The 18,175-nt window shown below is 40.6% G+C and overlaps 1 protein-coding gene and 1 pseudogene across 2 annotated transcripts in view; both read left to right on the top strand.

Moving 5' to 3' along the window:
• Nucleotides 1–18,175, top strand: part of RALA (RAS like proto-oncogene A) — a 77,735-nt gene that overhangs the window by 37,560 nt on the left and 22,000 nt on the right. The window lies entirely within an intron of this gene.
• Nucleotides 6,376–9,399, top strand: LOC132015151 (aspartate aminotransferase, mitochondrial-like; annotated as a pseudogene).

Genomic DNA, 18,175 nt, shown 5'->3' with positions numbered 1-18,175 from the left:
ATGACCTGAGCCGAAGGCTCAGGTCATGATCTCAGGGTCCTGGGATCGAGTCCCGCATCGGGCTCTCTGCTCAGCAGGGAGCCTGCTTCCTTCTCTCTCTCTCTGCCTGCCTCTCAGTGTACTTGTAATTTCTCTCTGTCAAATAAATAAATAAAATCTTTAAAAAAAAAAAAACAAAAACTGAACAACCCACTTGTCCACCAGGCGGTGGATGGATAAAGGAGTAGTAGTAATGTATCCATACAGTAGAGCACTGTGCAGAATAGAAGGAAAAGAAGGGCTGCTGATACTACAGGGATGTATCTCAGAATTATGTGGAGTGCAGGAAGCCTGAGGGATACATACAGCGTAATTCTAGAAACTCTAGAAAATGCTAATTAACCTATATAGAAAACAATTCAATGTATGTATGTATGTAATGTATGTAATTCAGTGTATTAAGGAGGGTGACAATGGAAGGGGAGATTATGATGGGTCAGACTTTCAAATACGTGCAGTTTATTATATGTTATACGTCAATAAAGCTGTTACAAATAAAATTCTAAAAATTTTATAGAATAATACAGTAAACTATGTCTTGATAGCTAAAATTTTTCTTTTCTTATTTCTTAATCTTTTCTTCATATAATAATTCCCGCTTTGTTATTCCTATTAAAAAATGATGTGTAGGAGCACCTGGGTGGCTAAGTGGGTTAAGCCCCTGCCTTCAGCTCAGGTCATGATCTCAGGGTCCTGGGATCAAGCCTCATATCAGGCTCTTTGCTCAGGGAGGAGCCTGCTTCCTCCTCTTTCTGCCTGCCTCTCTGCCCTCTGCCTACTTGTGATCTCTCTGTCAAATAAATAAATAAATAAAATCTTTTTAAAAATGGTGTGTAGTTCTTAATATAGCATTCAGAAAATGTGATTTGTAAGCTCACTTCAGTTATACCTTCTACTTCTTTATTCAAGTCCTTATGTCATGTCATTTCCTACAAAGTCTGTTGTCTTTCCTTGTTACCATTGTTCAACGGCATACAAACCATTTTGTTATCCATTTAACTCAAACTCGCCCAAATGTCCACACATATTTCACTAGTAGAAACTGAAAAATGCATAGGATCAAGATATATGAGGTTTAAGGGGAGAAGTATAAAAAAGGAAATGATCAGGGGCAGATGACATAGGGAGACACTATTACAGAATTTAGATTTTAACCTAAGAGCACTATGGAATCTTAGGCCATGTTGGACTAATTTCCCTTCTAAAGTGATAGGTTGTGGTTACGTAAAGAGGCAGGCAATATTAGCAATGAGGGGCTTCATGTCAGTCTCTTTGGTATTTTAGTTAATATGTAGTTTTTGGGGGGTGGCAGGGTCAGTACTCTTCTTCTGATACTTTAATTTATCCCCAGGCTCTGTACATTATAGTTGCATCCTGTCAGGTGAAATAGCTAACAATTCAAAGTTCAGAACTACCTGAATTTCTTGCTTCTGCTTCTTGGCTTTATGAGAATGACAACTATATTTAGGCTTAAGAATTTAGTCTGCTGGAATTAAATACAGGCTTCATATATTCATCCTTGCTGTTTTTCAGTATGAAATCTTATAAAATGGCACGTAAGTGGTTTTAGCATTATATTTTTCTTCCTTTCAAACCTTTAGAGTCAAGGTTCACTGATTTGGGATCATCACCATTCTCAGTAAGCACTACTGATTCTTGATGACTGCAAGGGATAGCAAGAACTCGGAAAGGACAAAGGTGATTTATGAGCAGCGGCCAGTTTTCTGGCAACCGGAATGCTCTGTTGTTAAAGTGAGTTTATGGTTAGAAGTTTCTTTGTCTTCATACAGCACTTGTCACTGCCTAACCAAGACCATGTTTTTCAACACCTGGCATAACCTGAAACTACTAAATCATAAGAGACCAATCCTTCATTCAAGAGGTTAGTTGAACTCAGTCCTCCAGTAGGATGGATTGGTCTGTGGAAGCCCATAAGTGGTTACCAGTTACTAGTAAAATAAACATGCTCAGCCCTTGAACTGAACCCTTGGTTTTGGAATAGAGCAAACGAATGAGGATAAGGGATACTGGCTTCAAAAGTCATATGTGAGTACCCAGTGATTTCACGTCTGCTCTAACTACACTGACTCAGATACACAGATTCTGCCGGATCATTACTATTCTGGGTCAGTTCGTTTTAACTCTACCACAACTTTCTGTGGAATTTCTTACAAGTGACTTACCTCTTCTCTAACCCTGACTACTTCTTAGGAAAAATGAGAGAATTGACTATTTTAAGACTTCCTTCTGTAGTTCTTCAGTTACATTGTATTGACTTGACTTAACATCTTGCAGTGAAACTTCTAGATGAAAATGGAAATGACTTTCTAAATCCCTTCACATATAAAACTGGAAGAACTAGGCTAGTATACCAAAGGGGATATTGTATTGAATGAGGTCCCTAAGGAAATATCACTTTCTATGGGGCCTGGACCTTCCAGATGTTATCACTTTGATTATCAGAGATGATAATGACATGCTACAACTTTGCTTCTAACCCCCAGTTTGAATTTAGGTGCACATGTGTAGTGTTTTCATTTTAATACATGGTTAGTTTGGGGTGATGCAGTTTAAAGAGATGGGAAGCTTCGTTGTAGATGGGCCTGCTACCCAGCCTATGATTCTTGACCATTCCTGATGAGCTCTGACTATCCCCAATCAGCTCCTTCTACCCACTCTCGCCCACAGCCAGCCCCCACCCCCAGAGTAATAGGACCGGCATTCTGCTCTGTGTTCTGGCTGTTAGATATGTTAGAAATGACCAAGGAGGCTTATCCTTCCTTGATCACATAGACAGTTGCTCTCTGTGGGAGTCATTTTAAATTAGTGTTGTCCAGTCTCTTCTTCTGCCTCCATGAATCCATCTAGAACCCCAGTGGTCTTTATTCCAGACGTAATGATGATTTGTCCTGTGGTATCATCCCTGACTCCACTCCTCCTCTTCCCAGCTGCATTTCTTACCCTCTCACTTCCCCATACAAAATCCGGGTATATTTTTGCCCACTTCTTGACTAGTGTTAGGAAACTTGGAGCAATAGGTATGCAGAATTTAGTGCCTGGTACAAAGTAGTACATTCAGTACTACTGTATACAGTAGTGCTACAGTATACAAAGTAGTATATTCAGTAAATGTTAGCTGTTTTTAGTTGTGGCTGCTTTCTATTAAATGAATCATATGAAACTGCTGTTTTATAAGTAAAAATGAAATCTAATGTTGGCAGTTTTATATAGTTCAACTTTATAGATACAGAGAGTGATGGTTTTTAATCAGGATGTGAATTAGAATTATCTAGTCAGCATTTTACAGTATGTAAATATACACTGGCCCCATCCCAGCCCATTGAATCAGGATCTTCATGCATGGGTCCTGGATAAGTCCCTTTTTTATTCTTTCTTCCTTTTTTTTTTTTTTTTTTTTAAGAGAGGGAGCATGAGCAGAGGCAGGGCAGTGCACAGAGAAAGAGAATCCCAAACAGGCTCCACACCCAGTGTTGAAGCCACTGCTGGGCTCAGTCTCACAACCCTGAGATTATGACCTGAGCTGAAATCAAGTCTGGTACCCAATCGATTGAGCCACCCAGGTGCCCCCTGGGTAAATGTATTTTTTTTTTTAAAGATTTATTTATTCATGAGAGAGAGGGGAGCAGAGGGAGGAGCAGGCTCCCTGCCAGCAGAGAGCCCAATGTGCGACTCAAATCCCAGGATCTTGGGATCATGAGCTGAGCTGAATGAAGGCAGACGCTTAACCAACAGAGCCACCCAGGTGCCCCATGAGTAAAGCATTTTTAAAAAGCTGCCCAGATGATTCAAATTCATCTTCCTGCTAAAATACCTGTCAGAGAATCTTGCTTTCAGATTGTTTTCTTTTAATGTACAAGTTCTTTTCTACAGACCTCTGTTTCTCGTGTAACTCATTTTCTGGTCATCAGTTGAAACTTTATTTTTATGACTCCTCAAATTATTGTCATTTTTAACTTCAAGATATGATCAGCTCTCGAATTTGGATTTATCAGTATTTAATTTTGGGAAGGAAAATGTAGGTGCTATAGGATGTTTTCATGATTTTCAAGGAACTTCCAGGTCTTTTTTTCCCCCAGTTCTGAAAGATCACTTCACATTATTTTTCATGCAACTTAAATGTAGGATTTTACACTTTTCCAATATACTTTTGCCTTTTCACGCAAAAGAGAATAAGTAGTAGTAGTAAGCAGGCCACAATTCAGTTTAACATACTTTGACTCACCTGACTCACAATGGCTGCTTACTCACATAATTTTAATGTAGCCAAGAGAAAATGGAGGGAGTTTCTTTGAACAGCAGCTTTCTTCCTTCACTGATACTAATTTGTTTCTTGTTCTCTTATTGTTAACAGTGTTTTGAAATTTCTGGTAAGTGGGTTCTAGATAAGCCCAAAATTATGAACAAAATTTCATTGACAGCTGTAGACAAAATATTAAAACCCCGAAAAGAGGATTCTGGGCTTTTTTCTACCTCCCGCCATTGTGTTCTCTCTGATTGCACTCCTTACTCATGAAGTGGGGTTGCTTTAGTGGCATATATAGTTTCTTAAAATACAGAGAGGTTTAAGTTCAGTGTGGCTTCTGAAGAAAAATGACTCTCAAATTTGTAAAGCACTTCATTAAAGTGTATATATACACTAAACAACATGCAGCCTTTGCTTAGTTACCTCAAAATTTTTTTCTGAGGAAGGAATGTTGAATTTTACCTAATACCTTTTTCTTTTCTCTTCTGTTGATTATATGGGTTTTCTCATTTGGCTTATTCATGTGATTAGATCTTACTCTAGCATTCTTAATATTAAGCTGTTAGTATTTCTGGGATGTAACACATTTAACTGTAATGGATTATACATTACTAAGAGGTAAAAATGAGTTATTTATATTTTATGAATGTCTGTTCTTTAATGATATTATAATGTGGCTTCTTTTTGGTATGATTAATGTCATTTAGTCCCCCTGGCTGTTATTACCCAAATGAAAGGATTAGGGTAGTCTTTCTGTGCTACCCATGGGAATTAGCTCTTTAGGTTTAAGAGAAATTGCCTTTAAACCTACCTGGGGCCCCCGGCTCCTGGGTGGCTCAGTCATTTGAGCTTCCAACTCTTAACTGTGGCTCAGGTCATGATCTCTGTGGTTGTGGGGCTGAGGCCCATGTCCAATTCTGGGCACAGTGAGGAGTCTGCTTCAGATTCTTTCTCCCTCTCCTTCCCCCTTGCCACTCCCCACTCACTCACTCTTTCTCTTAAATAAATAAAATCTTTAAAAAACAAACAAAAACTGTCTGGGGCCCAGGCCCTGTAGAAAGGTCATTCTTATCAGTTTCTTCCATAGTGGTAGTAAAGTTTAGATGGTAAACACTTAGGATCTGGATTTTTTAAAAATCCTGGCTTCACACCAACAGTGTGACTTTGGCACCTTCTCAAGGCTCTCTGTGGCTGAGCTGTAAAATGTGGGTTATAGTTTTAATGTCCTTTAAGAGTTTCTTGAGATAATCAAGTAGTTGAAAAAGTGTCCAACTTAAATACTCAATAAATGAAAATATTTATTTTCCTGCAGTGTTACTGCCTTATCTTCAGGTTTTTTTTTTTTTTTTAATTTCCCTTTTATTCTTTTTCCTGCTTTCCTTGGAATTTTTCTCCCAGTCTCTTGAACCATATGATCGGTTGAATGCTCTCTATATGATAGTTTTTGTGGGGCATCTGAATGGCTCAGTCGGTTAAGCAGTTAAGCATCTGCGTTGGGCTCAGGTCCAGATCCCAGAGTCCCAGGATTGAGTCCTGTGTGGGTCTCCCTCCTTGGCAGAGAGTCGGCTTCTCCCTCTGTGCCGCAGCCCCCATCCCCTTCCCTGTTCCTCTGCTAGTTCTCTCTCTCAAATAAATAAAATAAAATCTTCTAAAAAAGATAAGGTAGTCCTAGAAGAAGATAAAATTCAAAAATATTAACATTAAGTTACCACTCAGGTGACTTTTCCCGCTTGTGTCTTTACTCTCCAAGTTTTATATGATGAATACATGTTGCTTTTTATAATAATGAAATATTGGGGCACCTGGGTGGCTCAGTGGGTTAAAGCCTCTGCCTTCGTTCAGCTCAGGTTATGATCCCAGGGTCCTGGGATCGAGCCCCGCATTGGGAGCCTGCTTCCTTCTCTCTCTCTCTCTCTCTCTCTCTCTCTGCCTCTCTGCCTTCCTCTGCCTACTTTTGATCTCTGTCAAATAAATTAATATATATATATATACATATATATATATGTATATATATATATATATAAATAATGAAAACTTTAGGGAAAGAGAAGCACACATCCCATGTGCGTGTGTATATGCATGTGTGGGCGGTTGATCAACACTAATGGTAACATTAAGAGTACTCAACAGCATTCAAGATAGCCTTCAGATATGAGCCTGTGGTTAAGCACCTCAGTGGCTCAGTCAGTAAGCATCTGCCTTTAGCTCAAGTCGTGATCCCAGGGTCCTGGGATCAAGCCCCACATTGGGCTCCTGGTCAGCAGGAAGCCTGCTTCTCCCTCTCCCACTGTTCCCTCTCACTGTCTCTCTCTCTGTCAAGTAAATAAATAAAATCTTAAAAAAGAAAGAAAGAAAGCAGGAAAAGAAATCAGCCTGTGGTAAACAGTTTTGCAAAGGAGAAAGTTGATAAATACTCAAGCTATTATTAAATATAAGTTCAGATTGTCTATTTTTATATTCATTGTTAGAGTTTTTAATGAAAAACAGCAATATTTCCTGGTTTTCTGCTGTGTCATATTTATACAGCAAGCATCATAGAGTACATACTAGAAGCTTAGTGAGACTACATGGATGCCTCGTGCCATGCGTGATAGCAAGTCAGAATTTCAGAGGTTACCAGTTTCTGTTTTCTTTCTTTCTGTGTTTTGAATGACTCCCTGCTATTATTTAAGAAGAATTGGCTGCTGGCCCTCTGCTCCACCTTGTAGCTCCCCCACTGCCTTTTCTCCGCCCACCTTGGCCTTGCTGCACCCCCCGCCCCCGCAGTGGGCGTACTGTCCCGGTTCATTGCCACCTTCCCCCTAGGTGTCTCTCTGCGGTCTCTGCCAGAACCAGCTCCTGGTGGACCCATGTGGAAATGGGACTCCCAGACCCCATCCTGGGAGTCCCAGAAGCCTTTCAGAGAGACAACAGCAAAAAGATGAATTTGGGAGTTGGTGCCTACTGGGTGGTATGGAAAGCATTATGTGCTTCCCAGTGTCCGGAAGGCAGAGGCCCAGACTGCTCCAAAATATGTGGACAAGAATACCTGCATGTCATGAGACTTGCTGAATTTTGTAAGGCAGCTGCAGAACTAGTCCCGGGTAAGACCAACCAAGTGCTGAAAAGTAGCAGATAGGTCACCCTGAAGACCATTTCTGGAACTAGGGCCTTGAGGATTGGAGCCAGTTTTCTGCAAAGATTTTTTAAGTTCAGCCAAATATCTTCTTGGGGAATCATCCTGGGGAAATCAGGGACGCTGGCATGCAGCCCCAAGGTTAATTGATACAATAACCTAAGACGTGCAGCTTTGACTTCACAGACACTATGGAGAACATTTTGAAAATGCCGCAGCAAAGTGTTCTTCTGCATGCCTGTGCCCACAGTCCCACGGGAGTGGACCCTCACCCTGAGCAGTGGAAGGAAATTGCAACGGTGGTGAAGAACAGTTTCTTTGCATTCTTTGACATGGCCTCCCAAGGCTTTGCTAGCGGTGATGGCAACAAGGACGCCTGGGCTGTACGCCACCTCATCGGACAGGACATTCAGGTTGGCCTCTGCCAGTCTAATGCCAAGAACAGGGGCCTGTATGGAGAGTACATGGGAGCCTACACTATGGTCCGCCAAGACACTGACGCAGCCAGAAGGGTGGAGTCACAGTTGAAGATCTTGATCCACCTGATGTATTCCAACCCTCCCTGATCCGTGGGGCCCAGATTGCCTCCACCATCCTGGTCAGCCCCAACCATGAGGCAGGCCCTGTGTGTGTGGCCCACAGCATCATGAGCGTGCTGACTTCACTGGTCTCCAGCCTCAAGGAGGGCTCCTTCACACCGGCAGCACATCACCGACCGGACTGGCATGTTCCATTTCACAGGACTAAAGCTCGAGCAGGCTGAGAGGCAGGCCACGGAGTTCTCCGCCTGCATGACAGAGGATGGCCACACCTCTGTGGCAGGGGGCTACCTTGCCCTTGCCTTTCACTAGGTCACCACGTCATTTCCCTGGTGAGAGGAAACAGAGACGTCCTTCCCATCTACGGCCTCCACTGAGGTTCACATGGAGGAAGAAGGCGGGCTGGTGGTGGCCCGCTCGTCATTGCTTTCAACCACAGGACTTCACACTCAGCCACGGAATGTGTTTCTTAGAGAAGGACATGTCGTGAAATAGGGCAGAGGCATCTGTGGTGGGTGTCTGAAGCTTTGTGGCTCAGAACCAAACTCCTGCTCATCCGTTAACTTCAGCTGTTCCAAGAGAGTTTACACGTACAAGCAAGAAATAGCCCCAAAACAAAACAGCACACCTCTCTATCATGCCATTGCGATGTTCCAGAAGCTTTCGCTGCTGCTCATGCTGCTGTTGGGGGCAGCGCTATAGATCCAGCATGAGCATAGCACCCACGGGAGGTGTTTCAGGAAGCCGTGCTCCGGCATTAGCAGGCAGCCTCATGCTCCTCCTCCCGTGATTGAGCGAGCCGACCCGCAGGCCTCATTCCAGAAATCGTGGTGCATGAAAACCAGCAAGTGTGCTTCCCCTGCCGCGAGGAAAATAAAGATGGCATTTCCTGTCTTATTTAATAAAGACAATAGGCTCTTCTTTTTAATACTTTCAGGCATTTTAACGTTCCTGTCCTCTCCCTTAGCATTGCTGTTCTTTTCATTAGGCACAGAGATCTGTACCGAGCCCCGGTTCTCATCCGGTCCTACTGTTTGACCCACCGTCAGCCCAGTCGTATAGGGCTTAGTTCGGCGTCCTCTTCAGTGATTGATTGTCTCCTGTCGGGATGCCGCCTCTGCCCGTCGGACCTCTTCCGTCCTTCAGTACAGTGGTCAGTCTCTTATTTCACCGCATGAGCGGGCAATGCAGGGCAGAACCAGAAAAGATCGGAATATCCTGGCTCCGCTTGTAACCTGTGTGTGCCGCCAGCTGCCCTCAGGCTCTGCATCTCCCTTTAGAAAGATGACTGCCACCCGCTCCAGTCACGTAGACTCAGTACATCCTGGTTTTTCTGTTAAAGTATCTATAGATCCCCCCCGCCGAATAAAAACAAATAAACCATTGGCTATTGAACCACATTTCTGTAAAGTAGGAACTCCGCATGTGGTCTAGGAAAGAGCTGTAGTGGAGGTCCGTTGGTACAAAGGTTCTCTTTATTGCCGTAGAGTTAATCTTTAGCTTTATATTCCTGGTTTATGGGGCTCCTGGGTGGCTGGGGCGGTGAAACATCTCCCTTCAGCTCAGGTCATGATCCTGGCACTTGGAGGATCTAGCCTGTGTCGGGCTACCTGCTGGGCCTGGAGTCTGCTTCTCCCTCTCCCTCTGCCCCTCCCTGTTTGTGCCTGCCCGCTCGCTCGCTCTCACTCTCAGATACATAAAATCTTAAAGAAAACTAAATTCCTGGTTTATAACAATAGTTTCAGTACTTCATTTGCAGAGCATGACTGATCAGTATGGCCCTTTGTAAATTCCTAGTTTTAGCTAACCTGTCTCAATGCTATAAAGAAAACATTTTTTTAAAAAAATTCACTTCCACACTTCTCTATAGCAGCAGTGAAGACTACTGGCTCTCCTTTCTCTTTTCACCCACTTGTGCCTCACTCCTACTCCTGTTTCTGTGCCAGAATTTGCCTCATCTTAACTTTTTTATTTATGATTATTTGGTCACTCATTTCAGGAAACCTATTTAGTCTTTTTTTTTTTTTTAGATTTTATGTATTTGACAGAGAGAGAGAGAGAAAGAGAGATCACAAGTAGGTAGAAAGGCGGGCAGAGAGAGGGGTAAGCAGGCTTCCTGCTAAGCAGAGAGCCCAATGCTCGATCCTAGGACCCTGAGACCATGACCTGAGCCGAAGGCAGAAGCTTAACCCACTGAACCACCCAGGTGCCCCAGGAAGCCTGTTTATTCTTAAAATTGGTGCTGGATACTTGTATTCTTTAAAACTGATACTAATTTGGGACACTTGGATGGCTCAGTCAGTTAAGCATCTGCCTTTGGCTGAGGCCATGATCCCAAGGTCTTGGGATTAAGCCCTGTGTCACGGTCCCTGCTGAGCAGGGATTCTGCATGTTCCTCTGCTCCTGCCTGCCCCTCACCCCCAGCCCATGCTCTCTCACTTGCTCTCTCTCAAATAAGTAAATAAATAATCTTAAAAGATAAAACTGAGGTTAATTTTAATTAGATGTCTTTAATGAGATTTTCGTAGTTCCTGAATTTGAAATATTTTGGGATTTCAAGGAAGTCACCAAGGATTTTAACTCAGGTTTGTGTAAGTGAAAGCCAGTAGACTGACTCCTCTGTGTCAAGGAGGGCTTCCAGTCAAATGACGAGGAAAATAAAATTTACAGACAGAAATTTGTAAATTTGCAACAGCACTGAGAATGGGAACAGATGGAGTGACCATCAACAAAGCAGAGACTTTCCACGTTTTGGAAGACAGAAAACAGATGGCACTGATGAATGAACCAGGGTGGAGGAAGCCCCAGTCCGGCATATCCAGGAGCAAAGCCCGCAGGGGGAATCTCTTCTTCCCATAGGTTGCTGAAAAGGCTTGATGCTGAGTCAGGAGGACCAGCAGAAGAGATGACAGGACATGGTATTACGTATGTATGTATCAGGAGTTAACTGGATAATCCCTGCCCATACACCCAGCCTATACAAATGTTGCAACAACACTGGTTCCCATGGTAATTTTGGAAATCAATGTTCAAAAAAAGTTTCCCTTTAAACTCTCAGCCTGAGGAGGACTCGGAGTTCCAGTGAAAGTGTTAGTGACCCAAGGTAAACTCTCCTTGGTTTGATATTTGGGGAAGAATCCAACCTGTCATGCTGTTCCTTGCCCAGGAGCCCTGAAGTGAAGTGTGTCTGTTAAAATGCCAGTGAAGCTAGAGTCTCCAGATCTGTAACGGGAAGTAGGTCACCCACCACCAGTAGAAATGGCCTGGGGAAGTTAGAGGAAAAAAAGCCTAGCCAGTGGTGACATGAAATTTTATAAAATGTAGTACAATACTATTGCCGGATTAATACAGGAGATGAATTAACAGTTCACAAAATAACTAAATGGAAAAGATACTCATCCTCTTCATGTAATCAAAGACAGAATAGAAATAACAATGAGATCTTTTTCCTAATCTATAATGAGCAGATTTTTTTAAGCAGGTTTTTTTTTAAAGAATACCAATTGCTAACAGGAACGTTTGAACAATTGTACAGCCCTTTTGAAAAGGAGTTGGACATTATGCCTAATAAACCTTAAACAATCCATTCATTCATTTCTAAGACTCTACCTCATGAAAAGCATTTTAAATGTAGAAATAAATGGTCACTCATTGTTACACTGAAGAATTCTCACTGGCTCTAACGTCTTCTATTACAACACTTGGTAAGCAAACTCATGTACATCTACAAAATGACTGTTAAAGAGCCATAAGAATTATAACCATCGAGTCAACAAAACCTTAAGTGGAAAGGGATGCAGAAAGCAAACTTGTGTATTGCAACTTGACCTCTTTCCATCATGTCTCAGTACTGGATTATGACTCGCTTCTCTCTCTGCCCATCCACCACTGCCCCCTCCCATGCCTAGCGTGGTACCTGACTCTCAGTAATTATGTTGACTCAGATGATGGGCATAGGAAAAAGAAACGGGAAGGAAATCCAGAAATAAGCCAAAAGATCAGAGAAGCCACTTTACACAGAGAGAGCTAGCTTACTAATGAAACATGTGTTAAAGTGGAATTTAATAGATGTCTTCATGTGAAATTAGATCCTTAAAAATATTTCATGTGTTCATGTTTACTGTTAAACTTTTTGTATTCTAATATATAGTGCTTTTTTTTTTTTATGATTGACGTACTTATTTTAGAGAGCGTGCAGGAGAGGGGCAGAGAAACTGAAGCTGACTCCTTGATGAGCATAGAGCCCAACACTGGTTCCATCCCACAACCCTAAGATCACGACCCAGGCCAAAACCAAGAGTCAGTTGCCTAACTGACCACACCTCCCAGGCACCCCACTAATATCTAGGTTTGATATTATCTTATTTGAATAATTTTTAAGCTGAATCATTCAGATATGATCAATTCAGTTATTTTTTCTGGTTGCATTTTTTAACTTAGCAGAGCTTTCATAGACAATATGAAGTTCATAAACTATCAATAAGAGAAACTGTAAGAAAGAAATCAAGTCATAATGTGGTGACAAAAGACTGAGGCTAGGGTGAAAAAAAAGACATTTATACTTGGGCTATACTTAGATTCTTGTTTTAAATTATTTTTTTAATTTTTTAAAAAAATTTTATTTATTTACTTGATAGAGAGAGATCACAAGTAGGCAGAGAGGCAGGCAGAGAGAGAGAGGAGGAAGCAGGCTCCCTGCCAAGCAGAGAGCCCGATGTAGGATTCGATCCCAGGACCCCGAGATCATGACCTGAGCCGAAGGCAGAGGCCCAACCCACTGAGCCACCCAGGCGCACCTTGTTTTAAATTATTTTGATCTGTTAAAAGATCAGTATTGACTTCCATTATTTCCCTGAATGAATCCTCCTCACCACCAGCTCTCAAGCCCCCCACTGTCCCCTGCCAACAAAAGGCTGCTCATTCCTCTTCGTTTCCTTACCCATGTCCATTCTAGCCAGAAAGTTGGGTGATTTGGCTTGAACTTCCCCATTTACCCTTCACAGCTAATCTGTCCCCAGACTGGTTGAGTATCTCTTGAATCCATCCACACCTTCTCCCTGGTCCACATTCAAGTCCACGTGGCCCTCTAGCCTTCCAGCCGTTCTGCCAGCCTCTGAGTCATAGTCTCTCTCTTTGGAACTCCCGGTGGGTCTCCACTGCTCTGAAGACAAAAATCTAAATTCCTGGTACATAAGGTTCTATTCCTGGCCCTTTTTACTTCTGGCTTCATCTCACTCTTTCCCTCCCGGGTTTACCTCTGGTTGGCTAGTGCTTTGTCTTTTAAGTCTCAGCTCTCAGTTCCTCCTTTGTTCTAGAGAAATTTTGTTAGTTTTAACTGAGGCAAGGGCTTTACTTTTGTGCTGATATTAGTAATTTTTCTTCACTGGTGGCTGAATATTTGCTGCAGAGAAAGGTTGGATCTTCTGAAAAGATGCTTAAAAGTTGAATGTTTATATTATCCATGCTTACTCTATCAGACATCTTACAGTGCTATTTTATTCACATTAACCTTGGCTTTACAAATAGGCGGAGACCCAAGGAGATAAAATAATTCAAGCCTTTGTGATTTTAAGTCTGTGCTTTGATATCTGACATGTTTGGCAAGTCATATAAATAAGTGTTATTATTCAGACAAAGCAAAATGTTAGGACATCTTTAAGTGGTTTCCAGCCACTGTGCCTTTAAAACAGTATTGCTTTCTTTAGTTCAGTCTTTATTATGATTTTGTACTCTCCTTAGTGCAGCTTGAATAATTAGAAAATATTATGTTGTTACATTTCAAAAATAAAATAGTGCCTCAAAAATTAAACTTTCTGACTTTGAATGTTGCTCATGTAGACCTTGATTGTATACTTTAAAGTGGAGGAAGACCTCTTAAGAGTTTAGGGTGACAATTACTACTAATGTCATGTTTCACCTGGACTTCCTTCCACCTTCTCTTTTTAACAGTGATAAATTAATAAGGTTTTGTTTATAAATATTCAAAACAGTAGTTTCTTTATCATTTAATATTTGTCAAAGATTAATTGGAATTCCAAAAATATGAAACAAAAAAATGATGACTTAGACTTTGTCAAAATTAAAAGCTGCTCCTCTTCAAAAAACATGTAAGGAAAATGAAAAGATAAGCCACAGACTGGGAGAAAATATTTTCTGGTAAAGGATTTTGTTCCAGAAAATATAAAGAACTCTTAAAACTCCCTGAAAAAACAAAACCCAATTTTCATAAATGGGCAAAAGATTTGAACACCAATAACATAGATGGTAGACAACCGCATGAAAAGATGCTTAACATGATTAGCTATTAGGGAAATGCAAGTTACAACCACAGTGAAATACTAGTACTCATCTATTAGACTAACAGTACCCAGACAGAAAGCAATAGAAATCTTATGTATCTTAGTGGAAATGCAGAAGGGTACAGCCACTTGGAAAACATATTTAAACACACCATGCAGTTTAGCAATCCCATTCCTAGGTATTTACCCAAGAGAGGTAGGAATTTACTTATTTATCTATAAACACACACATAAGACTTGTATGTGAATGTTTATAATTTCTTTATCCTTAACATCTTAAGTGGAAATAACCCAAATAAATGTGAATGGATAAACAAATTGTGCTATTTGCAAACAGCTGAATACCATCCAACATTACAGAAAGATGTATGCACTACTGCTACATGTAACAATATGGATATATCTCAAAAGCCATAGCTAGGTAAAAGAAACTAGGTACAAAAGGTTACATTCAATATGGACCATTAATATAACATTCTGGAAAGGTGATAGGAACTAAAGTTGGATCAGTGGTTGCCAGGGGATGGGGTCATGGGGTAAGATTGACCGCAAAGGGGTAAGAGGAACTTTGAGGGGGGAATGGAAATGTTAGGTTTCTTGACTGTAGTGGTAGTTATGTGACTCTATACTTTTATCAAAATTCACTAAAAGGGTGATTTCAGGGCACCTGGGTGGCTTAGTCATTAAGCTTCTACCTTCTGCTCAAGTCATGATCCCAGGATCCTGGGATCAAACCCCACATCAGCTCCCTGCTCAGCGGGAAGCCTGCTTCTTCCTCTCCCACTTCCCCTGCTTGTGTTCCCTCTTTCACAGTCTCTCTCTCTCTCTCAAATAAATAAATAAAATCCTTAAAAGAAAAAGTGGGGATGATTTTATTGTATGTAAACCAAACTGCCTTTAAAGAAAAAGTTAAAGAAACTACGAACATTCTTTTACAAGTCTTTTTGTGGACGTATATCACTAGGGTAAAGCATACAAGTAGAACTTAGGGGTCACAGGGTATGTATGTGTTTTACTTAGCTTTTGGAGAAATTGCCATTTTTCAAAATGACCACAAGCCTCACAGTCTTCTTTTTAGTAACTTCCAGAGAATGACCACTTCTTGCTTCGCTACCATTGCAGCTTTTCTCCAGGGCAGTATCTTGTAACAAATGCAGTAAATGCAACGTTGAACAATTTTTGATGAACTTTTTGGCCAAAGAAGTATCTTTTATGAATTGTTTATGAAGGTCAAGTACTATGCCCAGTTTTTATTGGGTTGCTTATATTTTTTCCATTACTTTGTTGGAGTTACTTGTATATTCTGGATGCAAGTCCTTTGACAGACATATATGTTGTGAATATGTTTTTCGCAGGCTGTGGCTTACCATTTAGTTTTCTTAACAATCTCTTCTGATGAGCAAAAGATGTTAGTTTTGATAGGCCCAATTTTTCAGTTTTTTCTTTTGTACTTCATATGTTTTGTGTCCTCTCTAAGAAATCTTTTTCTCCTTCAGGGTCAAACGTATTTTCCTGTTTTCTGAAAACTTTATATGTTCACTTTACGTTTGGCCTGTCATACATACAAATTAGTTTTTTGGTATAGTGTGAGAAATGCATAGAGGTTCTTTTCTCCCAAGATTTATAGAGTTGTTCCAGGACTATTTGTTGAAAAGATGGTCATTTCTCCCATTTAATTGCTTTGGCCCCTTCTTTCATTATACATGCTAACTGGTTATTTGAAAAGAAATTTATGTTTTATATAACATAGAAATTTATGTTTTATATATTTGTTAGTAGAACCACGTACTCTCTGAAATTTTCTTGTAATAGCAATTTTTCAGTTGATTCCTTTGGCCTAAATATGAAATTATATTATCAGTTAATAATGATCATTTGCTCCTTACTTCTCTTTCTGATGTCATCAGATGCTATTTCCAGAACAGTGCTAAAGGAGTGATGGTAGTGGGCATTCTTGTCTTATTCCTGACAAAAACGTTAGTGGGAATGCTTTTATTTTATCATGAAGCACAATGAGATTTTTAGGGTTTTGGTTTTAAGGTCACCAGTTTCTCTACTGTGTGAGTACTAATAAATTTCTGCTTTATTAAGTGTTTTTATAAGTAGTGGATTTTGAATTTTATCAAATATTCTAGATCCTGTGAAGGTACTAATATGATTTTTTTCAACTGTTAATATGAGGAATTATAGTGACGTCCTAAAATATAAAGCTGTTCTTGCAATATCTGGTTGGTCTCATTGGTTTATTTGGTCACTTTAGCTTATTCTTTTAATGTGCTAGATTCTATGTGGTAACATTTTTTTTATTTAGAGTTTTTGCACCGTGTTCACATAATAGGTCAGTCAATCTACAATTCCTCTAGTCTCTCTTTGTTAGGATATCATTGGTGTTAAGCTGGTCTCTGAAGAGAATGTGGAAGCTTTTTCTGGAACAGTAAATAGTATTGATAATACCTGTTTAAATTGCTGGAAAAATTATACCAGTGATATTATACCAGGGATATTATTTGTGGCTAAATAGTCTTAAAGCCCTTTCAAAAACAATAGTGTGTCTCATTTCTGTGGTCAAGTATACCCTTAACTCTTCTAAAATTGTTGATTTTTAGGGCGCCTGGGTAACTCAGTGGGTTAAAGCCTCTGCCTTCTGCTCAGGTCATGATCCCAGGGTCTTGGGATTGAGCCCCACATCGGGCTCTTTGCTCCTCTGTCTCTGCCTGCCTCTCTGCCTACTTGGGATCTCTGTCTGTCAAATAAATGGATAAAATCTTAAAAATAAAAATAAAATTGTTGATTTTATACTAAATTCCTGGGTTGGTTTTGTTTTGGTTTTGTGTTTTATTGAGCAGATATTCTTTTTTTTTTCCCCCTAAAAGGTGTTATGTATTTATTTGACAGACAGAGATCACAAATAGGCAGAGAGGCAGGCAGAGAGAAGGAAACAGGCTCTCCACTGAGCAGAGAGCCCGATGCGGGGCTCGATCCCAAGACCCAGGGATCATGACCTGAGCTGAAGGCAGAGGCTTAACCCACTAAGCCACCCAGGCACCCTTGAGCAGATACTCTTAATGCAGATAGGGAATGTCGTGGGTAAGTTGTTTGTATGAAGTACCTTACATTTTGAGAATTAGTCACTGATTTGCCTATAGGAACTGAACTTGAATGATCATAAACCTTTAATGCACTATTGAAATTGGAGGGCAGGTGAATGCTTCATTTAACCTCTTTATTACAAAGAGTCTCTCATTAGGAGCTTTTACAGCTAGTATTTTTGTTAGACTAAAGCCTAATAGTAAGTACCTTTATTAGGAAAGTCTAAAGACAATAATGAACTCTGGAAATATGAAGATTGTTGGGATTTTTGTTTAGGGTGGGCAGGGACTGTTTGATCTCAGTATTGCAGAACTAGATTGATCGTTTGTTAGAAAGTTTCTTAAAGTTTAAAATAGAGAGTTTACTATTTGGATTGAAGATTTGTAGTCTGAATCTCTTTCCCTTTCTGTATGTGGTAAACTGAGTAATGGCCCACAACATCCATGACCTAATCCCTGGAATCTGTGAATGTTACTTCTGTGACAAAAGTGAGTTTACAGGTGTGATTAAGTTAAGGATCTTAAGATGGGATGCTTATTCTGGACAATCTGGGTGGACCTTAAATGTAATCATGTGTCCTTTTATGAGAGAGGTGGGGGCGAGGGGGTTGACTACAGTAGAGGAGAATGCAATATGACCACAGAAACAGAGATTGTGTGATGCAGCCAGGGGATTTAAGTCTTTTTGCAAAGGGATTTAAGGCTGTTTAAGAGCCAAGGAAAGTCAGTCTCTAAAAGCTGGAAAAAGCAAGGAAAAGATTCTCCCCTGGAGCCTCCAAAAGGAATCTGCCCAGCTGACACCTTGATTGAACCTTAAGACTCATTCTGGA

This window comes from Mustela nigripes, chromosome 4 (assembly GCF_022355385.1).
Source record: "Mustela nigripes isolate SB6536 chromosome 4, MUSNIG.SB6536, whole genome shotgun sequence".
In the NCBI taxonomy this organism is placed as follows: Eukaryota; Metazoa; Chordata; class Mammalia; order Carnivora; family Mustelidae; genus Mustela; species Mustela nigripes.
Note: the sequence above shows the minus strand (reverse complement) of the source record. Positions and strands in the feature narration are given on the sequence as shown.